This window comes from Pteronotus mesoamericanus, unplaced genomic scaffold (assembly GCF_021234165.1).
Source record: "Pteronotus mesoamericanus isolate MK-2021 breed Mesoamerican mustached bat unplaced genomic scaffold, CSHL_Meso_final scaffold_54, whole genome shotgun sequence".
NCBI lineage: Eukaryota > Metazoa > Chordata > Mammalia > Chiroptera > Mormoopidae > Pteronotus > Pteronotus mesoamericanus.
Genome location: NW_026555321.1, coordinates 9,987,127 through 10,014,218, shown reverse-complemented (window position 1 = coordinate 10,014,218; position 27,092 = coordinate 9,987,127). Strand labels below are relative to the sequence as shown.

General features: G+C 36.4%; 1 non-coding gene across 1 annotated transcript; it reads right to left on the bottom strand.

Moving 5' to 3' along the window:
* Positions 1-14,151: 14,151 nt before the first annotated feature.
* Positions 14,152-14,260, bottom strand: LOC129061132 (small nucleolar RNA U13). Its single transcript, XR_008528096.1, has one exon. It is a non-coding gene; the product is annotated as a small nucleolar RNA U13 (small nucleolar RNA).
* Between the last annotated feature and the right edge of the window lie 12,832 nt (positions 14,261-27,092).

The window sequence follows — 27,092 nt, the reverse complement described above, 5'->3', positions numbered from 1 at the left end:
TTTTCTGTTTCTTATATAATTCTTATTGAGACTAAGTGCCAGATGCTAGACTGGATCTACCTCTTGGAATGTTGATCAGGGCAACATTAAATCAATAAATCCATGATTCTGGAAGCCACATATGTCCTTTTCATCTCTCACTTGCTTCAGCGCTGCAAAAGATTATTGAAAAGTGACTAAGAGTACTGATATTAGTATCTATTAAAAAATCCCACAAAATTAATGATTTAAAAAAGAGATAAACATGAAGGAGTGTGGAACAATATAATACAGGGTGGGGCAAAAGTGGGTGTACAGTTGTGAGTACACAAAACACAGAGTTACTTTTTGTATTATCATTCATTAATTATTGTATTATTTTTCATATGAACACCTATAAACCTACTTGTGCCACACCCTGTATAATCAGTTTAGATCAGTGACTGTTTCTTTCTCACTATTGTTTACCAAGCATCTAGCCCATGCTAAGTACTGGGTGGGTACTCAATTGCCATTTGTTCAAAGATAAATGAATTAACAAATGAATAAGTAAAATAATTACAAAATCAGCCATCATATTTACAATTATAATCTGTAGGCAATGAGACTTGCACAACTCATATTACTGAGGTGCGAGAAGGGCAAGAAGGTCATTGACAAGAAATATATATATAACCTCTAAAATAAAATTAAGGATAATTTTTCTTTAATAAGTACCAATAAATGCAGATTATTTTTTCTCAATGAAATATAAAAGGAAATAGAGGCCATATGGGTAATGAAACATAGTATAAACATGAGCAATAGAAATAAATATGTGCAAATCAAATTATTTTAAAAAGTTAAACAACAAGGTGATGACATTGCATCCAAGAATAATACATAAATGGGAAATCATAACAAGTCAAGGACTGATAAATACAATAGCTTGATAGATACAGTGGCAGTAATTTTAAGTAAGTGTTGGGCTGGTCTAGACCAATGTCTATGTTTCAGAAACAAACCATACCGAAAGTAGAAGCATCATCCACTAATGTGTCAATCATTGGAATATCCAGCCAGTTGATGGATGTTAGTCAAACATAAAACAGAGTACTGTGAAGCTAGCAAATTTAAATTTAGGATCTTTAAAATGAGACCAAAAAGGCCTTCAAATTGCATTTTAAAAGTGTTAGGGACTTCCACTTCCAGAAGGGATGAATAAAATCACAAGTTACCATTGCTTCCCTCCTAACACAAACAAGCTAGATAAGCTATAAAATCAGTGTTTTCTAATGTGTCTGAGTCCTGAAGACGTAAAGAAACCTAAATCAACTAATTTCCAGAATATGACAGTTTATTCTTAGCAGTGAAGCAATTCAGAATCATGTTCATGTCTTGTGAAGCAGTGAAAGAAGGCAGAATCTCCCCTCAACATGGATAAAATGAACATGAAAAAAAATTTAACAAGCTTTTAAAGTTGTGTGTTGAATGATATGATAAATTGGAATCTAAGCAGCCTCAGCTACAGGATAGTCTGCACTCAGGCACCAAGTATTTGCCTGAGCCTTCACTGACTGTATAGGACACGCTAAAAGCCTTTGTGAAATGCACTGCATTTGGCTTTCCAAGCCTGGAGAGACCTTTCTGAGAACAGAAAGGCAGTGGCGGCAAAATGGGGAACAAAAACAATTCCTCAGCTATCCAGAGAGCAAATGACAAAGAAGTAAACCATAATTCAGAGGGAGATGAGTGGTTTAGAAAGCTGACAGCAGGGAAACAAAAGATAAAGAGATCTTTAGAATCTTGAAAGATGCTCAGATTCTAAGTCCTGCAAAAGAGAAACTCCATATCAAAACATTCTAAGCCAACGGTGAACATAATCTAATAAAAGTCACAGCAAAGCTCAGGCCTACTTCAATTACAGATTAATCGTACGAGTTTGCAATAACAGCAACCTCATAGGAAAATGTGCAAGTCCTTTTTGGAGGGGTAGATATTTTTTATTATTTTACACACAAGGATGAGCACAAAAACAGAGGTTATGAGAAACAGAGAATCAAGTAAATGTGACTATGGAAAGGCAAAGATACTTTCAATAGAAATAGCTCCAGAGGTGGGCCAGATGTTGGAATTACCAAAATGTTTTTTTAAATAACTGGGAAGACTATATTAAAAGATCTACTGTAAAAAGTAAACAAGCATTAATAGATGAGAAATTTTAGCAAGTATGTGGAAATTATAAAATGAGGCACTGCAAATGTCAGTAATGAAAATATAATATTAGAAATGAAAAAAATCACTTGATGAAATAAAGAGTAGATTGGATATAGACTAAGAGTCAGAAACTAAATACAGGTAAGTAGTTTATAGAAACTGAAATATTAAGAGAAAAATACTGAAAAGAAAACATAATAGAGCAACATCTGTGAGATAATATCAAAAAAGTCCACATATGAATAATTGGAGGAGCAGAAGAAGAAAGAAAACAAAGCAAAAGAAATATTCAAAGAGGTAACTGAGGATTTATCAAATCTTATCAATGAAATCAACCCAGAAACCCAAGAAATAATCTCATATAAACCTTAAGCAAGATGAATTAAAAGAGAAGCACACTAAATCATATCATAGTCAAACTGCAGAAAAGCAGAGATAAAATGAATATCAATGCTATTAATAGCCATAGGCTCATGCTGATCCCATACAGGGCACAGCAATAAGAGTGATGTCCTCCTTCTAATCAGAAACAGCGTAGTCCCAAGAGTACGTCATCTTTTAAAATGCTGACAGCAAACTGATGTTAACCCAAAATTTTATGCTCAGTAATAAAAAGATAGCATTTAAGAAGGAGAATGAAACAAAAAACATTTAAAAATAAATAATAGCTGAGGGAATTTGTCAACAACAAATGTACACTACAAGCAATATGAAAATGTCTTTAACTTGAAGGGAAATGATAGAAAGTGGTAATTTTTAGATCTTCAGGAAGTGCTAAAGAGTATGATAAAGTGAATTTTTCATCATATGTATGCATGTGTGTGCATAAGCACAAATATACATATATGTGCACATGTACACACATACATACATTTCTCTAAAACATCCTTGACTGTTTAAAGAAAACTAGTAATAACATATTTTCAGGTTTTCATCATATGTAGAAGTTAATATGATACAATAAGAATACAAAAGGGGGAGGTAAGTGGAATTGTAATGTAAAGTTCTTAAATAGCTTTAAGAGCAGTATTATATAAAAGTAGACAATGATGTTAAAAATTAAAATTAAAATCTTTACAGCAATCACTAAATAAATAACACCAAGAAGTATAATTAAAATATCAACAGAGAATGAAACAAAGAATACTAACAAAAAGTATTTTCTCGTCTAAAAGAGCAATAAAAAAGCAATCAGGGAACAAATAGATGAGGCAAAAAGCAAACACCCACATGATAGGCTTGCTGCCAACCATACAATTAATTAATATTAAATATTAATGGGATGAACAATTGAGTGTATGCCATACTAAATAAAAAAAGCAAGTCTCAATTTTGTTGTTTACAAAAAGCACACTTTAAATACGAAGATCCCAGGAACATTAAAAGTAAAATGATGAGAAAAGAGAAACCATGTAAACTTTAAACATATCTAGAGAGGCTATATTTGATTTAGACAAAGTTGACTTCAAAAAAATGAGTAATATTAGAGACAAAGAGGGGCATTTCATGATAAAAAGGTCAATTCATAAAAATACGTAATTTTATATGTGTACCTAATACAAGTTCAAGGTCAAGGTGACAGCTGGTTTGATCTCTGGTGAGAGCTGCCTTCCTCTCTTGCAAATGGGAGCGCGCACGCTCTCTGCCTTCTTTTCTTATAAGGACACCAATCCTACTGGTTCTGGGACCCACCCTTATAACCTTTTAACCTTATTAACCGCCATAAAGGTCCTATCTCCAAACACAGTCACGCTGGAGTGTTAGAACGTCCACACAGGAATTAGGGGAGTGGGGACAGAAACGTTTGGTCCATGACAAGTGGTGATGAATATTTTCTTTAAAAAAGAAGACTTGATTTCATTGAAGAGGAGTTGTTGATTTGGTTTTGTTGGGTTTTTTATTTAAAGACCAACTTCTGTGGAATATCAAATTAAGCAAAATAAATGGGAAAAAAAAAGGTACAATTCTGCACCCAGAAAAGTACCTGGAATGTGCTGAGAGAAATTATTTATTTTTTGAAGTAATTCTTCCCATGCAAAACAGACAATTAATTTAGCAAATGGAAAAGTTTATGTAACAGCCTTTAAATTATGAACATGTGAATAATTCCAAACATTTGTAACACTTAAAAATATCTCATGAAGTAATGGTCTAACATCCTGCTTTAAAATATAGAGGCTAAACAAGCCAAGCACCAAGTAAACCAAATAATAAATTTTAGGAAATATGGAAAAGATGCATGGCCATAATGAAAAATAACCCTAACCCTAACCTAAAGGGTAATCAATGACAAGAAATAAATATACGCCTATGTGCTGAAAATAGTATTTCAGCTAAGTATTTGATGTGTCTTATGTGTGTAGGAGCACAAGAAATCAATCTTTTCCAGATAGATTGTTTGCCCCTCGACCTCAAAAGCAGCAAAGATTTTTAACCAATTCGCCTGTGCATGTTTGGCCTAGTATTAGTAAGGTCTGTTTCTTTCCTCCTCTAGTTTTGTTTCACCTTCAGACCCTGTCTCTATTTATAAGAAGAGTTTCTAAGGTTTTTATTTTAAAATAAATTCAGTGTTGAGACTAGCACCATCTTGGATCTTAAACATTGTTTTTCTGGAAGTAAAGATGGGATTTAGTTAAGAGAAGAAGTGTATGATCAGGTTGTTTAAAATATACTTTTAAATAATGGGAAAAATCTCATAGAAAATCATTGAAAACAGTCTTTTCTGTGAAACTTGAGTAGACTCATTAGGAGTCCTGTACAAAGATTATCTATTTATTTAAAATAAAAACAAAATGAAGAAGGATGTTGTGTACTGTAATGGCCTTTAACCATCTGTAGGTCCTAAATGGAATACAATCCATGTAGCAAATTTAGTAAAATTAGTAATTCTTTATATGTAATAGAGGATGTTGGTGCCCCACCCGAATTCCCTAGCACTCCCCACTCAGTGCAAATCTGATAACCATCCAACTGCATCCCTGCTTTCCTTGAAGTCCTTCCCTGGCGTCTGGAGCTCACTTTGCTGCCTGCATGGCAGATTGGACTTGCCAGAGAGATAATGTTCCCCTGAAGCAGCCCTCCACCAATGCAAGACTGGAGTCATTGTATCAATATCCAGGTGGAGGGACAACTCTGAGGTGTGTTCTAGCTATCCTCCTCCTCTTCCTCACGTCCTCACTCCCCTTCTACTGTTCTCTGAGATCACATCCCAAATAGGTTTTGGTTCTTTAATCTCTGTCTCAATGTTTGCTTCTGGAAGAACCCCTAAAAAAGACATCATGAATCCATTGCTCATCTCTTTGCAATTGTTCAGAGGTTTAATTCTCACAAAGAGAATGAATCAGCACTTTTTGACTTCAATTATAAAACTGACACTTGCAGTGGCTGAGCTAAAAAGCCTTAACTAGTGAGACTATATTGCAAAAGGCCTATAACAGAGCAGATTTAATACCATTTCAGCCTGCCATTCACATACAGCTTTTTTATTATGGAGCTCCAAATGTCAATATCTGTAGGTCTTTACTGAGGGACCCATTAGTTTCTAGAGAAGAATCCACCATCTCCTTCCCAGGGAATTATAAGCCTCATTCTGGCATTCTGGGAACCTGGAGGAAGGTTTGCTAAATTACTCATAATTTAATGTAATCTCCCTGTTTTGACTTTGTGTTTTCACCCTTTGACTTATCTATCTTGTGTGTCTAAAGCTTTAAGACTCTCTGTTTCCATTTTCCTTAGCAATGGACCTCTACTTTTTTCAAAGATGGGGAGAGCCGCTTCTTTCACAGAAGGTGACAATGATAAGCACCTTATACATTAATTTAACTGATATTCCTCTTCTGAGCACCGTGCCTTTACCCATACTGCATTGGTTCTCTAGTTCCTGGGACATTCCAGGGTACAACAAGGGGCATGGATTTCTCCTCGGTACCTGTCCTGCATGCTGTTAGGTTTCAGCCTCCTCAGCTGTGTCAGTAATAACTTCCCACTGAAGCCATGTTTCCCCTGCTGCCATCCTCCTCTCTAGTGCTGTTTGTTCTTGTAGCCTTATTTCTTTCTTGCTCATTCCTTTTATGTTATTCTCGTGGGAACCCAAGACAGAATAGAAAGAAGCATTTGGATTGAAACTACCATGTTTAGCAGAAACTATAAGTTGTTTTTCAAAGAAATATTGGCTAAGAATGTCAGGCATCATGAATCTCCCAGTCCTTCCAGTTTTGCAGAGAGCATGGTCCCAGAGTGTGCTGCGCTAGGTGGAGTCTCTGTAGAGTTTTAATTTTATAACAGGGAAGAATAAAGAACTAAGGTAAGAGCTGGATTTACTTTGCTGTTAAAATGTAGAGCAGGCTGACCGCTGTTGGGGTGTGTAAAGAGACTGGGGAGCTGGGGAGCTTGGGAGCTGGAGGAATTGACTACAAAAGAAAAAAAAGAGAAAAAACTCATGGACATGGACAATAGTGTGGTGGTTGCTGGGGGGAGGGAGCTGGAGGGAGGTGGAGGAGGGTGTGGGGATATAAATGGTGATGAACAGAGACCTGACTTGGGGTAGTGAACACACAATACAGTGTAGAGATGACGTGTTATAGAATTGTGCACTTGAAACCTGTGTGATTTTAACAAATGTCACCCTAATGAATTCAATAATTTTTTTAAAAAATATAAAAGCTTTTCCCATTTCTCTGGAAGTTGTGCTTTTTATTTTTTTTGAACCAGTAATATGTAGTTTTATTTAATCTGCATATTTAGTGCCAAAACCTTTGTTTCATTTTGCCTTAAGGGGAAAATATTAAGAGTCTAAACATTTACTCACACAGTGAGTATTAGGAGTGAGTCAAACAGAGTCGGTGGGCTAGATTAATAGGACCATTTTTCAGAGAAGCACAGAGGGCCAAGAAGAGGAACCAAAATAGAGACTTATTAAAAAAGGTCTAAGTTCATAAAAAAATTAAGATGTGCCTAATGGAGCATAAACCTAGAATGTAAAAGAGAAAAGATCATTACCTTAAAAATAGGATGGTTATATGAGGTCCATGCAGAAAAAGTCCAGCCATTATTAATATAACAAGAATGTTTTGTGTGACAGCAATGTAATCTCACAGCCAATGAGAGTGGACTGGAATGCACACATCTGTGAACAATGACAACCTTATTGTACTAGTCAGTTGGGGGCACTAGGCATCATTGAATGAGCATGTATACTGTGTGGCTGTCGCATTCAAAATGACTGAGTGAGTAAAGCAATGAATCTGCATCAAATTTTGCATTAAGTTGAACATTTCTCCATGGAAACTATTCAGATGATTCAGAAGCCTTTCAGGGTTGGTGCAGTGAGTACAGTGCAAAAAAAAAATTGTGGCACATACTCTTCAAGGAAGATGGAGAATCTGTTGAAAGTGATCCATGTTCTAGAAGGCCTCAACAAGCAGAACACTTGAGAATGTTGAACGTGTAAGGGCTGCAATCAACAAAGATCAGTGACAGCGTGAGAACTAAGCTGATCTGGGGATTCCAAAAACTACTGTGTCCAAGATTTTGATGCAGGATCTTGGCATGAAACGTTTCTTGGCAAAATTTGTTTTGCAGCTTCTGTTACCAGAGCAGAAGGAATATTGTGCTGCAGTTGCTAGTGACTTGATTCAAATTGCTACCAATGAACCAGATTTCCTCAAGAAGGCCATAGACTCAAGATGAATCATGGGCCCATGGCTACATGTATGATCTGGAAGCAAAGGACCATTCAACCCAATGGAAGTCACCTGGTTCTCCACACCCAAGGAAGGTGCAGCAAATTCACAGCAAGATCAAGTTCAGGCTAACTGTGTTTTTTGATTGGGAAGATGTTGTCCATCATGAATACACCCCTCCAGGCCCAAAAATTAATAAAGAATACTACCTCAATGTTGTTCGTGGTTGAGAGATGCAATACAACAAAAACAGCCATAGCTATGGGCAACTGGTAATTGGCAGCTTCATAATGACAATGTGTCCGCTCATGCATCATGCTTCATGAAGAGATTTTTGGCAAATATCAAATCACTCAAATGACTCAGCTCCCCTACAGCCCAGATTTGGCACCCTCCAACTTCTGGCCTTTCGCAAAACTAAAATTACCTTTGAAAGGGAAGAGATTTCAGACCATCAATGAGATTCAGGAATATAAGACAGGGTGGCTGATTTTGCAGGGTATTTTGAACAGTGAAAGAGACACTAGAACTGCAAGGTCCCAAGGTGCCCACTTTGAAGGGAACTGGGCCATCCTATTTACAATATTTCTTGTATCTTGCATCTTCTTCAATAAATGTCTCTCTTTTTCATATTACATGGCTAGATATTTGGCTGGATACTTTCTGGACAGGCCGTGTGTGTGTGTGTGTGTGTGTGTGTGTGTGTGTGTGTGTGTACATTTAATCAGTGGTGACCAAGACCTAGGTCAGAAGCAATGCTATAAGTATGTTCCTACCATTAAAGTTAAAAATCTGCCATGTTTTTAATCAAGAATCCCAATAATAGCATGTGACTCCATTCTATATCAAAGAAGAAAGTTTCATATTTTAAATTTGATTTGGGTTTGGCATGTCAAAAGAATAAAGAAATTGTTTCACCTGAGGGAAGCATAATAAATCTGCAAGAGCTATAAATATTAAAATACAGTTAATACTAAAATTTCATTTATATTTCCTAAGGATTACCTGAGTCACCAAATATAGAAATATTTCATTTTTTTTCATGACAAGGGCTGCAACTAAGATAACAAATCATTAACTAACAGGGGTTTTAGCTGGTACTTAGTCTTTCACAATATGGCATGGCTATATTATTACTACATCAACAGTAACTAATGGTACCTTATGTTTTATATGACAGGGGAAAGTGGTTCAATCTTGGTGTGCTTATTTTAACTTTGATTTCTAGTTTATTTTGGCCATTTGAAGTATTTGTAGAGTATGGTAGGGAAAAAAATACAAGGTAACTGTTTTATATGTAAAGACTCCAAATAGTACATTCCTTATGTTTCATCAGCAATACAACTAAAATGTGCAAGAAAATATTAGTACTGGCAGAGTCTAGCTTCCCCTTTCAATTGCCTATGCTTGAACTGCAAAATTAAAGAAGCAAAAAGAAAGATGCTGTTTTAAACTTTATATTTAAAAACCCTTAGAATAAGAGTAAATACTAATTATTTTACTGCAATATTCAGTTGCAGAGTAAAATGAGGCATTTAACATCAGTGAAAAAGAGGAGCAGGTTCATAAGAGATAGATGATAGATAGAAAGATAGATGATAAATAGAATGAATATCTCTTGCAGTTTATAAATAAGTGTTCCTAATAAATCTAATAATTTAAATGGAGACCTTATTTAGGGAAATGCAAGGAAGGTAAAGCTCTTTTTATGCCAAATTTACTTAGTTACTTAAAAAATAACTTCTAAATTATGTAAGAACTTTGGTAAAAGTGACATGCAAGCCTTAAATTCTTTCATGAGCTTTATTTCTTAAAAATTAGAGTTTCCAACTATGGGTAAGGACCACCTTATACTTAAGCACTCCAATGGAAATAACATACGCCAAGGGTAGACCATCGCCATCACTGTGACCTATTAGATGTATCTGCACTAATAAGGTCATGTGGTAATATCAGGAGTTAGGTAGCAGATGTATGAGCATTGCGTAAAGTTTCAGGAGTAATCTTTTCCTATGGAAAACATCAAATTTTATCCAGTAGGCATAATGTGAACCTGCCACAGTCAAAGACAACACCTACTAGAACCCATGGCAGGCAATAAATAAAGCCAGTCAAATTAAGCTAATGTAGCAGATTCATGAGCCTAAAGAAGTAGTCCTTATAAGCCACTAGAGTTTGAAGTGATTGGACACACAGCAATAGATAATCAGAGCAGCTACTAATTAGTTATCCAAGACAATCAATTATTTTAACATGGTAGGCATGAAATCAAAGCTTGGACTCAAGAACTTATCCTTCCGAATTATTGAAAATATGTTTTAAGATAACCAAAGGTTCTATCTTTTGCATAAGTCATCCTTAATCATAATGCTGAGGAATCCATTGAAATTCTACTTTCAAATCAAACTCTACTGTTTCCTTGACTGTTAAAATCCTCCATCATTCACTGATAAACATGTATGCAGGACTCTAATGTCTTGATACTCTATAGTTATAATTTTAAATATATTTTTCCATAAATCTAGGAATGAAAATTTAAGAGTCACCAGCACAAAATTGGTTTGATCACAAAAACAATCTTCAAAATAAGAAATGGAATGAAAGGAGTTAGAAGTTGGAGAATATAGAAATCTTTATGTAAACAGGAGACAGGAAAGAAGAAAAGGAGAAGCAAACAGAAAAGATGGTAAAGAAATAAAACTAAATGTGGTTGAAAATAGTTCCTTATATTAAAAATTTTAAAAATATGGGAGAGAAACTCAAATAATTTTTCAGGTGTCTAGAAAGAGTTAAAATTCTAATCTAATCACTTCATTTCTCTTGTAATGGTCAGTGGATTCCTGCTGGTTCCATCATAAAGCTAGAGGTGTATTTATTTTTTGAGTATAGGTTTCCCAATTTGGACATTATTATTCTTTGGAGTCTTCGTTTCACATGAGAGATCACTCCATAGACCAATAACCAATTCATTGTATATAGATCACCGAACAATTTGATCATAGTAATGGTCCTGAATACTGGCTGCCCTGTGCTAAATTTCCCATCATAAGAGGCAGGAAGAAATACCTGCTATAGTCTTTCTCTTCATTTCAACCTCTCCACCACCCTGAAGAAGGATGGTGTGCTTAATGAATACCATTAGGATGCCACTTCTTCCCTAAGAATTATATTGTGACTTTCATTTTTGATCTTTTTTCACTTTTATCAATTTTTTAGGGATATGTCTAAATGAAGTTTTATTATATTAGATATTAACTCAGAAAATTCAAAGTCAGAATCACAATTTTAGTAAATGTGTGGGGCCTGGGGGATTATATCAAAGATGAATTCACTACAGCCTTAAGTGACTAAGGACATACAATTAATTTTTCAGTGAAAGTAAAACTAGAACCCAGGCCTTATAGAATGTGTTAGAACTGTTCATAACTTTGTGTAGGTCTATCTACATAATAGAACAGTAAGTTGAAAAGCTGAGAGTTTGCTTTTTCTAATCTCACAGTTTTGTCTATATCTTATGGAAACAATATGCCTCTACATCTCATCTCTATAGATGGTAGGTTGCAAATGTTATCTCTGAAGTCTTGTTGTCTCCTCCAGGCAGAAGATGGAAGGGTTTCCACCTGTTCCCTTTCTGGAACTAAGGAATTTTTTAGAAACTCCTATGGTATAAACCCAAAACCAAGTTCAGAGATTTCAACCATAGCTTCTCTGTCCATTAACTTCAACCTCCTGTAAAATTGTATAAACATCTACCATAATATCAGATCTAGTATTTTCATTAACAATTATAAAATATTAGAAGTTGAAGACATCTTAGAAACCTTCTTGCTCCTCATTGATACATGAAGAAACAAAGGCAGAAGAAGTGATTTGCCAGAGGTGTCGCAAATAGTTCATATCAGATCATTGACTAGAATTCAAATACTTTGATCTCACTCCAGGATCTTTTCACTATTAGGGGCAAAGGACAAACTTGGAGTAGCTCCTCAGTTTTTTGCTCTTCCTCTAAAACAATTTTTGATTCAAGTGTCTATGAACCAGTACTTCTAAAGACAAAAACACTAACAAGAATGCTTACCATGGAAAGAAAACAAAATCATTCATTTTATTCATTCATTGAATAAGTGGTTCGCACTGTTTCAGGTGAGGAGAACTTGTATTTTGAGGGGAAGCGGGAGGCTAAAGACAAGAAGTCTAAATAAAATAAATAGGCCAAATAAGTTCGTATGCTGATTCTTTCTAAGAGAAAAATAAAATAATGAAAGGGAGAGAGTTACTACTTTAGATTAGAGGAGGTCCGTCTAAGTATGAACTTTTATACCAGAAGCTGAATGGCTATAAGGAGCCAGCCATGTGAGACTCTGGGGAAACCCCCTCTAGAGCACTGAGGCAGAGGGCCTGAATATGGAATGAGCAGGCAAAATAATCTAGGAGGAAAAAGGCCACTGTGACTAGAGTGTAGTGACTGAAGGAGAAAGTGGAAGAGGATGAGGTCAGAGAGAAGTAGGAGCTCTATTATGTTAATGATAAGATGTTTCAATTTTATTTTTAATGTTAATGGATCCGTTTGAAGGTTTTACAAAGGGAAACATGATTCTTAATTGATTTTTCTTTTCAAATCACCAAGACTGCCTGTGTGGGGAACAGATTACAGTGATGCCACTATAATTTGGTTGATATTTTATGACATGCAACAGAGAATAAAACAACCTAATCACGTAAGATAAGACAAAAATAACTGAAATTATCTGAACATTATTTTATCAAAATGATTGGGTAAAGAAAGTTACAGAAAAGGACAGCTGAAATCTGGAAACCTATACATCTGATGACAAAGAAAGGACCTTGCAATCTAGTGATACTCAATACAGTTTAAGAATCCAGAAATTTTGAAGATAATCATTAAAACTCATGGTAAAAATTATGTGGACAAGTTCAGCCTATTTTGTAAAAGTCAAAGTGATGAATCTTAATGAGAATGTTAATGTGTTATATTTTTAATCTATCTTATTTTCACAATCTTTTCTCTTGACTTTGGTCATTTATTCTACTTCTTCATGACTTGTCCTTGAGAGAAGGGAGAGGCCTTCTAAGCAATTTGCCTCATTTTCCCTGGAGACCAAAGCAACATCTTTAAGTGGACTTATAAGTGATAGTTCTGACCCCTATAATATATATGAAAAGATTCCACAAGAGCTAAAGAGGCATCTTTCTTCAGTAAGGGACTATGTTAGTACACGTATTTTATTAATGCCATCTCATGAATCCTAACAATAAAATCGTAAGATAGGTTTTGTTTTTTCTGTTTTTCAGATAAGAAAGTTGAGGCTCAGAATGTTTGGCAAACTGTCTTGGTTCACACAACTAGCAAATGGCAGAATTGAAATTTTAATCCAGGAGACTAGAGACCCTAAAGACCAAGACCTTCTCCTTGGGGTAGTACAGAAAGTATTCTTTGTGCTGTAAGAAAACCTTAGGTAGAGCTCTGGCTGGCTTTCTGGTAGACCTTGTGGGACCTGGAGAGTATACCAATTTTCAGTCATTATTAATCATCTCCTCATCATTACTAGGAATATTTCTATGTATTTTTTAAAATTTTAGTGATAATTGGATACTAATGGTGATTCAGAAAATTAGGATTAGTGTAGCATTATAATAGCTTTAAAGTTGTCTTTTATAAAATAACTTCTAAGAAGGTTGGATGCCATGTAAAATCCACTCCCACATCGATTGTAGTTCAGTGATGCAAATTGTTTTCCTTTTGGTGGTAATTTAATGCTCCCCTGAACTGGCTCCCATGATTTCAGAAGCTGGCCTCCAAACAGTCATGCTCCGTTACGGATTCCTGCCATGAGAAATTCATTTTCTGCTTGACTTTGTAAGTGAAATTACACTCTGACACTGCTCCTTTCTGCTGTTGCTGAAAGGTATTAATGTAACATGGCACCAGAAATTTATTTTCAAGGTTGTCTTCTATTATATCCTTTGGTCTGAAGTGCCTTTTTAGATCCCCCTGACAAGAGGGGTGGGGGGAGAAAACACTCATTGTGATTTGAAAACATACAAATTGTTAGGTCTCCATATTTAGAATGCAACATTTTCAGACATGTCTTAACAATTATAAAAGAGAACTATTCTCAGGAAAAAACCATATAGATGTTTATATTCTGTTATCAAATATCAAGCTTAAGGTTGTCTTTAAATAGGATTTTTATCATAAGTCAGAAATTGTTAGAGGGCATACTATCCTTCAGAAAGGGAACTACTTCGTTGTTTTTGTTTGTTTGTTTTTTCACATGAAGCGGGTAATATGCTGATGTAGTAACAAGGTTTGAGGGAGGCATATCTCACACAAAAGTATGAACACTTAATCACTGCACTTATGAACTATTGTACAAAAGTATTTGGAAATTATCCTGATATTGAGACTCATTGTTTAGGGTATGGTTATAGAAGCAAGGTGTTTAACATCAGAATGAAGTTTCTTGGAGTGTTTCCCCCATTGACTGACTTTGTACTTTCCCCATTCTCAGTGAACAAAACAAATAATATTTAAGCAGCAGCCTGCCTAACTACTCTGATCTGAAGACAACTCACTCAAGATTCTCCCGACATTCTGTTCATATCCTTGCCAACTCACCATGGTTTATTAGTTACACTGAGTCAACCATTTTTCTATCCAATTTGTGCTCAAGGTTCATCTACTCATGCCCCTGAGTTATCTCCCAGGGCCTTATTTTCACACCCAAAGTGAACAACTTACACCCACCTCCTTGTATTACTATGTTAATACACTATGGAGAGTGGTTTGTGTCCTGGGTTACCCGGCTGACAGTTGAGCACACTTTTCATGCTGATTGCTGTATGCCTAGCAAAAGCATACAATAGAGGAAGAGAGGATATTTGTTGAATAAATAAATTAACAAATAATACCAGGGTAGTTGCTTTACTTCCAAGTTGCCCAAACCATGTTAAGCTTCCAGAATCAAAATTATAGAAGGAAACAGATCTTAATGTTGGTGACTTTTCTAGACACTGCTGGGCTCTGAGTTCATCTGTATTTCACTATATTTATATTTTTGGTTTTGTTATTTAGTGGTTGTTATTTATTTAGATTTTTCCACAAAGTGTTGACTAGTTATTTCTTAAATGTTATCTGAACTTGAATGTAAGTTACTGTTTGGTGCTCTGTAGATTTGATATATTTTTGGCTTTAGTTTTTACCAATGGCAAGTCTTATAAAACAACTTTACTATGATAGTTCATTAAATATAACCTGTTTTATGCCCTGACCAGGTAGCTCAGTTGGTTAGAGCATCGTCCCAATATGTCAAGGTTATGGGTTCAACTCCCAGGGTCAGGGTACATACAAGAATCAACCAATAAATGCATAAATAAGAAAAATGAATCAATGTCTGTCTTCCTCCCTTTCTCTAAAATCAATAAGTAAAAAATAAAAATAAATGAAAAATATAATCTGTTTTTTCTGGGATCTTTCAGAGGTCATTGTTTTCCCTGTAGCTCTAACATCACTTCTTCCAATTATCTTGCTTTCATTCCCAAGACTGAGCTACATGTTCCTCCCCTGCCTTTCATAACACCCCTTATCACTGTACTATTATTCTTTTCTATTATAATTGACCATCAGTCCCTCCCACTCTGGACTTGTGTATGTCAAGAGTCTATGTCCCTTTCATTATTTCCTTTTTTTACCCAGAACTTAGCACAGCCTTTAATATAAAGTCTTAAGTTCAGTGAATGAATGGATAAAGAATACATGATAGATAGATGATGATAGATAGATAGATAGATAGATAGATAGATAGATAGATAGATAGATAATATTTAGTTTGGAGGCAAAGAAGATAGTCAAGACTCCCTTTGGGCTCTAGCGTAAATCTCAACAGGCCTTTTTCCACAATGAGTAAATTGATTTTGGAGTCTATACTAAAAACATATCCATTGCTCAGATCAGTATGATATAGAAAGCAGGAGTCCTGAGGACTTCCTTTTTTTACCAACTTCTCATATACTAAGATATTTATGTCTAAAACCTGAAATTTCACATGCTTTTTGCCCAAGTTGTAAAGATAAGGAAATTATCCCAGATTTCAGCAGCCCCTCAGAGTGGATTTTTGAAGAGAGTCTAATGTAGTCTGTAAGTTTGCAGTACTTCCTTGAAATACCTTCAGACATAGGGATATGTAGACAACAGTTACAAAGCTCCTCCCTCATGTTCCTAAACCAGTTCTGTGCTAGAATGGAAAAGGACAGACATTTATTAGGTGAATTACTGCAAGATATGATGAGGAAAAAGTAATTATCCCAAGTGTCCAATCTCAGTTCTCATTGCCTTAAGATCATTGTTATTAATAGTTCCAGGCCCTGGGCTAAGTGAGACCACTGTACATTAGCATATTTAATGCTCATGATAACTCAGTGAGATCCAGGGCTTTTTACATTTTATGGAAATTAAAATAATGCAAATTTAATTATGCAAATATGAAATAATTTAATATAAAATGATCATCACATTCTAACTTTATTTACAAAACTTCAAATATTGCAAATGCCTCCCAATTTTAAAGAGTATAAAGAATTGCCTAATTTAAATGACAAGCCTGGAGAAATTTAAATAGTATGGTTTGGTAACATGTAGGTGTGCCACTTTTGCTTGAAAATAATAATTATTAGAGTGAAAGCTAATACTTACTGAACACTAACTAAGCACCTCATAGATATTATCCCCTTTATTTTTCACAAAACACCCAATGTTATAGGACTGTTAGTATTCCGATTTTGCAGATGAAGAAAAGTTGAGCAGCTGAAGTAGAACTTAAACTCAGGCAGCCCAGCTCCAGCCTTAGTCAAGGCCTTGCCTCACTTTTCAGGATTAGTATTGAATTATGTGCATTTTGAATTATTATAACCCTCATAAACTCTCCTCTCACATAAAATATACCTGCCTTGTAGGTATTATATTCTCATCTTGGAAAATGAAGCTTTAGAGTAATGAAGTAACTTGTCCAAGGCTTCAAAGGTAACTAAAGCCCAACCCCTCTGTCAGGAACATGAGCTGTTATGTCTAGATAAGGTCACAGTCACACCTGGACGTTCATCCTGAGACTCCAAGTCCCCCTGTTTTGTATCTTTGTGGACTCAGCTGATTGTTTAATGTGGGGTAAGCTTAGCCCATATAACCCCTCATGTTCAATACCTAAGCCTCTTTTCAATTTCAAGATCCATTCAAATACTAACCTTGTCTTAAGAAAAATATACATATCCAAATTCCTGACTAACCTACCTTGTCCTTCAATTAAAGTTCAGAAAAAGATGCCTCTAGGCACATTCTCTAAGTACCCGTACTTCTCACAGTGTCTGTTCTGTAATTACAGCACCATCTTGTCAAGCAGCAAGCAGAATCAATACATGTTTGACCCAGACAAATATCAAGGGAGGTGGAGAGAGTTAGTCACTAATCACCACACCATAAATCTGCCATCAAATTTAGACAGATCTTTGCAGTGCCTGCCTTACCCAGTGAAAAACATAGGATGCATTCTCTCCAGATTGACATCAAAATCGACAAAAACTGTACCTATGGAAGCTGAAAATTGAGGATATGCCCTTTTTCTATTCTCTTAACAGAGCCCCACAGCCAAGAAAGCAGTTTTTATATGAGCACAAGTTCACAATGGTGTATTTTTTTGGATAACAATGGGCCATTTTTGCATAGATGGTGCTAAAGGTTTCTGCCTTTTGTACTGGTGATAGAGTTAACATTAATTAACCAAAATGTACAATGTGGTGTACACATGTGCAGCAGAATGACAAGAAAAAAAAACATTTCCTCCAGCAAGATGATCAGAGCCTATTCATTGTCAACCCTCTTTGGTACAAAATAAATTCCATTTTTTAGAAAAACCAAGATCCATGAAATCAGAAGATCCTACCAGTCTACAGCTCTGTGCCCTGTGCTTTCCCTGGGTAGGTGTGGTCACTGAACCTTGATGTTAAAAGCAGTTGCTTCCAGGCAATCTGAAGGAGCTGCTACAATCAAAACAAAACAAAACACAACAAAACAATTGTTCAAACTAAGTGCCCAACCCAGTTTCTTCTTCCTTATCATCAGCCTCATCATTCAACATTTTAAATGTTCTGCTACCTATAAAGGACTGGCTTATACCACTCTTAATTGTTTAAAACAATCAACCTATGTGTTCCATTTACAGATGTTAATGCTGAGACACAAAGAGGTTAAATTACTTGTCAAAGATCACACAGCAATGGATCCAAGGCTGGAACCTGGAGCAATGCCTCTATTCCCTCTGCAGCCTTCCTTCATGGATTGAATATTTAACATACCAAGAAAGTTCCTGATTCCTCCCAATCTTTCTTTCGAAGAGATCATTCTCTCTCTTCCTAGGCGCATTAAAGAAGAGAATGTATGCTATGAAAAGGAGTAAGGAACCAGTTGCTCAGAAGAGCCCATCAAGAATAAGGGAAGGGGAATAAAAAAAGTCAGCCTGCAGGGGTGAGGGTGGCCGAGTAGCCTCCCCTTCCTGTCCTCAAACTGCCTGAGTCTGCAGGGAACCCGGGTTTTTGAGGAAATGTCAAGGAAATGAGCTATTTGTTGAAGGTCAAGGCTGAATCATTTCCGTTTAGTGTAAAAGAGAGGACTTGCAACTGTGTAATGACAAATAGACGGTAGAGAGTGAAGGTAGGAAATTCAGAGGCACTGGGACAATTGCAGACTTGGCCATGACAAGAATCTTGGGGGCAGACAGATCTTGGAACTGGGCTGGGACTGAATGGAAAGCAGGCCACAGAGTCTCTCCAAGCCTCCAGGGAAGGATCCATGGACTGATCTGCTTTGGGTCGTATGTGAAAATGAGGTGTGGCCTCCGGCTTGTAGACTCAAGGTAAAATAGATGGCAGGCAGTTACAAATAATAAATAGCCACCTCAGCACATTTTTAAAAGATATTTGAGTTTCCACACATATCCTCAAATATCATATGTATTACATTTGAAAACATACTTTCAAAGTATTTCAAAGCTACTTTTTGTTTGATCCTAACAAACTCACACTCAAAGAACAAGTAGTGCCAGTGTAGCTCAGTCAGTTGGGGCATTGTCTCATAACCAAAAGGTTGAGGGTTTGATCCCTGGTCCAGGTGCATACAATCTCCAGTCTGGGTGTATACAGGAGGCAACCTATTGATGCTTCTCTCTCTGACATTGATGTTTTTATTTCTCCCCTCTCCACCCCTCTCTAAGAGCAATGAAAAGATGTTCTCTTGTGAAGACAAAAAAACAAGTAGATAACTGATATTCTCACTTTTAAGGTGAGAAAATTAAGGCTCAGGGCTGCTAAGAGATACGTGTAGGGCTTTGTAGGTAGAAGGTCATAGCGTGAAAACCAAGTGCTCTGAGTTCTTAGAGGCACCACTGCCCCTGACTTTGTTATATTATAGTAATAATGGTTGATTATATCAGAGAAACAAAAATGGAATCAGGATCCAGGTCAACTATACTAAGAGTCTCTGGGTGAAGGACCTAATATTGTTAATTATTAAAAAGTGCCCCCAGATAACTCTAAAATGCAAGTAAAGTTGTAAACCACTGTTCTAAATATATATATGTGTGTGTGTATATATACACACACACATATATATATATCTCATTTGAATGTTGCAGGCAAAAAAATAACTCTTGAAATCTGAATCGCTAAAGGTACGCTCATAATTTTGTTACATTTTCCATTTAGATGCTATCCCATTCTGATGTGAACTTGGATTTATAACTGCCAACTCCGCAAAAGACAACTGTTTGAGGAAAAGTTGGGGTTGCTAGGGGCAATCCAATTTACCAAGGAAACCAGCTGAGCGGTAGAGCAACACTGACTGGAGCGGCCCACAGCTAGAACGCTATCTGTACAAGGGCACGCTCTCTTTGTTTCTTTAAGCAGAAATTGGAACTTTGTTCCTTTGGCACTGGAAAATCAGCGTTTCACTCTTTACCGGAAGATGCATTTATGTAATTAAGGCCTCTGTTTTCTGCCTCTGCCTCAAAGAACAGTGTAGTCCCTGCAGAGGGGTAGCAGCCAGCAATCAGAGGTTGTCTTTTTTTTAATTCTTCTTGCTGCCCTTAAACCAATGAAGCCTTCCAGTTCTTTTTACTTAAGAAAAGGAGTGTGTGTCTCTGAGAAGTTCCTCAGGGAACTAAGCTAGCCTCACTCAAATTATAGAGTGAGCTGCTCTCCCCTGCCACTCCCAGCTGGATACTGATAAGGGACAGTAGTAGAACCAAGTTTTTCTCTCCTCTGTGAAAAATAGGTAAATGAAAGGATTCAATAATGGTAAACAAATTATTTTTTCTGCTCCCTAATTCTCTACAATATTACCCTACGTATTTTTTCTACCTAATCCTTTACAATATTACTATAAACGTGCATCACCTTTACAGTGTTTGCTCTTTCAGTACTTTCATTTGTTGTTCAATAATAAATGGTTATTAATAAGTGGTTTAAAACATAAATATTTAGGAAATCTATAGTTTTGATCTGAATTGCAACTTCTAGCACATGCTTCTAATCATATACCTAAGGTTCCAAATAACACAAGTTATAGTGTGTAGGAAAGAAAATAAAAACTTCTTGAGTAATAAACTTGTGACTGGTTTTTACAATTTTATTTTATTGATATTAAAGAAAAAGGATGAGAGAGAGAAATGTTAGCTTTATTGTTCCACTTATTTATGCATTCATTGGTTGCTTCTTGTATATGCCCTGACCAGAGACCGAATCTGCATACTTGGCATGTTGGGATGATACTCTAAGCAGCTGAGCTACCTGTCCAAAGCAAAGTTGTGAATCTTGAGTGAAAGACCAAGTAAAAGCTAATGGTGATTTTATAAATATCCCAGAAGTTAGTTCATGTCAGTATCTCATCTGTGTAAACATGACAATTCAAAGACTTAAATGTGATGATGTCTTGTGGTAACTAGAAAGGTGCTTCTTAGTTTTTATTTATTTTATTTTGTTGATATATATCTAGCTATATGCACAGATGGGCATGTGATCGTTCCTTCATGGCCATGATCAAATCTAAGTCAAATTTTTGCAATTTATCCAGTATCCTTCTTTTGCCTGACTAATTCCCCATCAACACTTGGCTATCTGGGTAGTAACACTCCCCCACCCCTGGGATGGGGGTGCCTGACACCCCCCCTCCCACTGTGAATTACTATCTTTTTTTCTGTGTTTCATGGCACCTTACGCTGACCTCACCATGGCAGTTATCACATTGTACAGAAATTTTAGACTTCAAGTTCTTTGATGAAAGGATTAATTTCATTCATCCATCTGCTCAAAATACATTATTGCCTGCCATGTGCCAGGCACTCTCCTTGGTCCTACAATCAAGATGAAAATCCCTCTCTCTGTAAAGGTAATATTTGGGGGAAGACCCAGGAAGATATGAAATGTTTATGAGTTGTGGTGGTGGGGGTGGGGATGAAATTTTAGATGGAATAATCAGAGAAGGACTCACTGGGAAGGTGATAATTGAGGTCCACCTGAAGGAAGTGAAGGATCCTGGAGAAAGAGGGTTCAGACAAGGGAACAGCATATGCTAAGCCTAAGGCTCTGAGGAGTGTGCATAGCATGTTCAAGGAACAGCAATATGGTCAGGGACTTCAGAGCAGGAAGAGAGAGAAAGAGTAGAATATGGCCACTTTGTTGTTGTGCCTAGATTATAGAAGGGACTAAGTAACTATTTGTTGAATAATTAAAAACTAATAAAACTAATAATACATTTGGTAGAATACTAAATATCTATATATTGTTATTTTCACAATCAATCTAGCATACTTTCTGGTAATAAATATTCAGTTGTTCCCTCTGCAAAATGAAGAGATGATCACAAACTCACACAGATTTTGAGAAAATCTGGGAATACATGCCCCAGATTCCTTGAAAGTAGGTGGGCTATATTCAAAGATAATGAAGTTTTACTCATCGAATTTAATTTATTTGAAGGGAACCTTGATTGTTAAAGTGAGTATCACTTTTACTATTTTAATTATTTCCCCGTTACTTTCATCTTTTGAATACATTATGGCTTTTGGGTGAGCACTGATTACTCTTATTTCTCCCTATTGAGTGAGTATCTCACTTCCCAAAGGCTTTTTCCTTGATGATTCATTCTTCTGTGGCTTCCTTTTTTTTTGTAGACCTTTGTCCAAAGCAATAAGTTAAAGAAAAAGTTCCTAGCCATAGCATGATGAAATGAAGTAATGAGGAAAATGCTTACCCTCAGTATGTTTGCAGCTCTGACAAAACTAGAAGAGAAAAACATTTCTTTAACCTTTCACCCCAGAACCATTCCAATGGGGTGTGTAGGGAAGGGTGAAGGGGAGATGATGTACTTCTAAAAAACTATAAATGAAAGGGCAAAATGGAGACCAATTATACCTGCTCCATCTCTTTGTGCTCAACTAGAAGAAAACAACCTGATCGATTGGGCTTTGAATCTCAAATTATAGCTTCACTAACCAGGCAATCTTGGCTGAGTCATTTGATCCTATCTGAAGCTCAGTTTCTGTATAAAACCTGTAATCAGGTGGATACTGGACTTATTGGGGGAACCACTTCATTAGTTACATAAATACCTAACCGCTATGCTGTGCACCTGGAACTAATACAATAATAATAAAAGTCAACTGTAATTGAAAAATAAAATAAGTTTTTTAAAAACTTGCATTGCTCATCTCCTTGGACTGGGATGAGAATCAAATGAATAATATGTATGAAAATATTAATAGTGGAGAATTATAAAAAAGAAAAACATTCTATGGATAGAAATATATGCAAAACAGAAAATCAAACAAGTTGGTGGGGAAGCAGGCAAATATTTTCCTTAAATGTTCCTTTTCGTATTGTTTGAAAAATAAAAGGTGATTATTGTCCTCAGCTAAACGGTGCTCTGGATACCAGATGCTGTCTGCTCTACCTCCAAAACGTGCCTTCTGTCTGTCTGCTGCTTCCCTCTCCCAGTGCCACGTGGGCCACCATCACAGCGCCTGCGATAGCCCCCACTGCTGTTTCCAAATGCCACATCCCCCTTTTAATCCTTGCCCCACAAAGGAGCTAAAGTGATCTTTTAAAATTACCGGGTGGGCCAAAAAGTTCGTTGAGGTTTTTTCTGTAAGATGGCTCTAGTAGTGCTTAGTTGTCTTTACCTTCATTCAAAACAATTTTTTGAAATGAAAGATGTGTGCAGTGTGCGGAGAAGGTGCTGTTGCTGATCAAACGTGTCAAAAGTGTGTTACAAAGTTTCGTGCGGGAGATTTCTCGCTGTACAATTCTCCACAGTCAGACCTATTGAAGCTGATAACAATCAAATCGAGACATTAACTGAAAACAAGTGACATTCTATCACATGGGAGATAGCCGACATACTCAAAATATCCAAATCAAATGTTATTGGTGAAAATGAGAAATGTGTCTTTTATTTTATGGGAAAAACTAAACAAACTTTTTGGCCACCCCAGTATAAATAAGATTCTGACACATTTTTCTTTAAAATCCTCCAGTGGTTTATGATCCCCACGTGAAATCCCAAATTCTTAGGATAGGCTAAGACCCTATCCTACATGCTCGGGCCCCTGCTGAGCCCTCCAACCTCTATGTGAGTCTCCCTCCTCCATGATGCTTTCACCTTAAGGGTTTCTTTCTGTTTCTGGAACATACACTGAAACTGTACCTGCCTTAGAAAGTTGTGTTGCTCTTTCCTATGCCTGGAAATCATTTCCCACCTGTGTTTAAATGACTTCTTTCTGTATTCCTGTCCTCAGCTGAACACTCATTTCCTTGGATAGGCCTCTGTGGCTGTCCCATTGAATGGTGCCTTCTCTTCCCCATCACTCTATCACTCTTTCTTTCTTCTTAACCCTTAAAATTTGTGAAATTACTTGATTTGCTTATGTTTTATTGTCCATGTCCCTCGGTTGAGTGCGATCTCCATGAAAGCAGCGGTCTTACCAGCCTTTTTATCACTGAATCCCAGACTACCAGATATTTACCTAGAACATAACAGGCACTTAGTGAATATTTGCTAAAGGAATGAGTTAGAGAAACCAGAAGTCTTATAAATGGTTATGAGTTGCCATTTAAAGCCATGAGGTTCCAGATATTTTTGGATGAAATGATTATTCAGCCTGAACACATTTACTGATCTCCATGGGAAGGAGAATGAGAAGGATGCGCTGAGGGTGATGATGGCTTTGTTCTTAGCATTTGTATGCCATACCAGTTGGAAGCAAGCCAGAAACTGGTATTCAGCCCTTTACAAGGCTGAAATTTCTATCCTGACTTATCACAAGGCACAATAACAAAACCTGACAACAAAATTGGAAGCTTGTGTTTTTATTATAACTTCCATTTTAGAGAAAATACGTATTCACCCACCAGCTCTGGGTTGGCACAGTGAAAATTCTAACCGATGGTAAAAACATTTTTAGCCCTGGCTGGGTAGGTCAGTTGTTCAGAGTATTGTTCCAATATGCCAAGGTTGTGGGTTCAATCTCCAGTCAGGGCACAGACAAGAAAAAGCAACCAATGAATGCATAAATAAGTGGAAAAACAAATTGATTTCTCTCTCTCTCTCTCTCTCTCTCTTTCTCTCTTCTCCCTTCTTCTCCTCCCTTCCTCTCTCTTCCTCCCTCTCTCTCTCTTCCTCCTTCTCTCTCTCTCTCTCTCAACCAATAAAAATTTTTTTTAAATACATATTTTAAAAACTTTATCAGGGGATCTTCACAGCAACATCTCTGTGGCAGCACTCGAAAAAGAGAATGTTTTCAATCACTCTGTGAATAATATGACATTTAAAGAATAGGAAAATAAAGAAAAGTAGTTTCAAAATTGGGGGAACTTATGTAGCAGAGACTGATTCATTCTTTTTTATCTGCCTATTGAAATATACTTGAAAAATAAAAGTACCTAGAACTAAGAACATTGGTCCATAATTGGACAGATGTCAGAATCCATTTTTACTAATCAAACACAGATAGAGGCTGTAGTAATCCATACAGTGCAGATAACTCCAAAATATCCAGAAAAATCTTCAGGATTCAGAATCTCACAGCCCTGTAAACAAAGACAGAATGCACTCTGTCCAGTGGAACCACCACGAGCCAAATACAGGAAACTTGCCCAGGATGCTGACAAAGGCCACCTTTCCAAATCAAGATCTTAGAACGGGAGTCTGAAAAAAAAAGCTGAACAATAGGCGAGACCAAGAAAAACTGACCCATCTTTTTCTGGAAAACACCAAGCCCGTAAAGATTTCACTCATTTAAAATTGAGGTAATGTCAAAATTCTAACTAATACATGATAAGGGCTAAAGACAGTACTATTTTTTCTCTAACTCCAGAGGATTTATAGCTATTATTGGTACTACATTTTAAAAGCACCAACAACAAGGTGATGATTAGTAAAATATTCTGAACTTTGAGTGAAAGACCAATATTCAAGATGAGAAAATCATATTTTAAAGCAAACTAAATAAACATTTTGAGCAAGCAAGTTTGTAATACCAATTAAATTTGAAAAGTAATGAATCATATGAAACACGCGGCAAAAAAGGAGCTAATTGAGGTATAGAAAGAGCTAAAAAGTAGAAATGAGCGAGAAAGGAAATGTTTTCTACATGTGATACAGATTTTAATTTTGCTTTAACTGAATATCATTTTCTCCCTTTTTAGCAATATCTGTTATAAGTTTCTGAGCCTGAGAAGTGTTGAAAATAGAATTATTATTGTACCAACCATCTTACAGGCATTTTGTTTCTCTTTTATTTTTTTTGAGTTTTTATTTTTTATTTGTAATTTATTTTTATTTTTGTTGTATTTTTTCCATTATCATTTATCCCCCTTTTACCACCCTCCCTCCCCCAATCATCACACTGGTGTCCACGTCCATGAGCCCTTTTTCTCTTATGAACAAACTGAACCAACAAGCAAAATAAAAACAGACTTATTTCTCTTTTAAATTCTCCAGGTGAGGGCTCCCAAAGAATGAGAAATAAATAATTATTTTATTTCAGTAGACTACTCAGATCTCCAACATGACTCCTGTGAAAAACATATTTGGAACTATCACATTCTCCTAATTAAAAAAAAAAAAGGCATCATTTATAATTTAAAACTTTTGTGCCTTATCAAGAAAATAGCTTAGTTCCTCTGGGAAGTTCCCCAAAATGATGAGTCTTGAAAATAAATATATGTATAGGCTAGGACTATTTGCATTTAGGACTATCCAGAACCTTGAAACGACAGGGTATTTTTTTCCCATCAGCAATTTATACACAAAATTTATTGCACAATAGATTTTAAATGTATTAAATTATTTGGATCATCTCCCACAAAATACCCTATTAACTAATAGGAAAAGGTGAAAAGTACTGATATTTTAAAGCCATGATATTTAACAAATGATACCAAGATATGATGGAAGGAACAGTGAGTGCAGTAGGCATGGGCAAGACATACATTAGAGTTTCTATCTATTCCAGTTTCGACATTTCTGTGAGCATGTCCACCAGAAGTACAGACCACAGAAGTGATGAACAACCCACCAGCCCCAGACTACTTTACCTCTCAGGTGCTTTCCAAAATGATCCATAATTTATCTACTATACATTAAAGAAATATTGATTGAGCATCCTTCCAGCCTGGGATGTAACATATTTGTTTGTGATTTAACACTCCCCATTCTGTGGGGCAGTTAAAACTCTTCCCATTTCACAGATGAAGAAATTGAGGCTCAGAGATATTGAGTCACATTGACACTGCCAAAAGAGGAAGAAGCCAAAGAGGGTTTGTTTAAATCAAATGTTTCCTCTGTGCCAGCAGATATTTCCCAAAAGAAGAAGTTAAAAACTTAGTGGAAGATTGCATGAGAGTGCAAAATAATATAAAATAGATATGAAGCATAGACCAAATGGACCTGCATAGATGCTATAAGCTGAGGTTTCATGTTTTTTATAAAATATGGGTGTGCTGCCCGGGCTGGTGTGGCTCAGTGGATTGAGTGCCATCCTGAGAACCAAAGGGTCGCCAGTTCGATTCCCAGTCTGGGCAGATGCCTGGGCTTTGGGCCAGGTCCCCAGTAGGGGGTGAGTGAGAGGCAACTACACATTGATGTTTCTCTCCCTCTCTTTTTCCCTCCCTTCC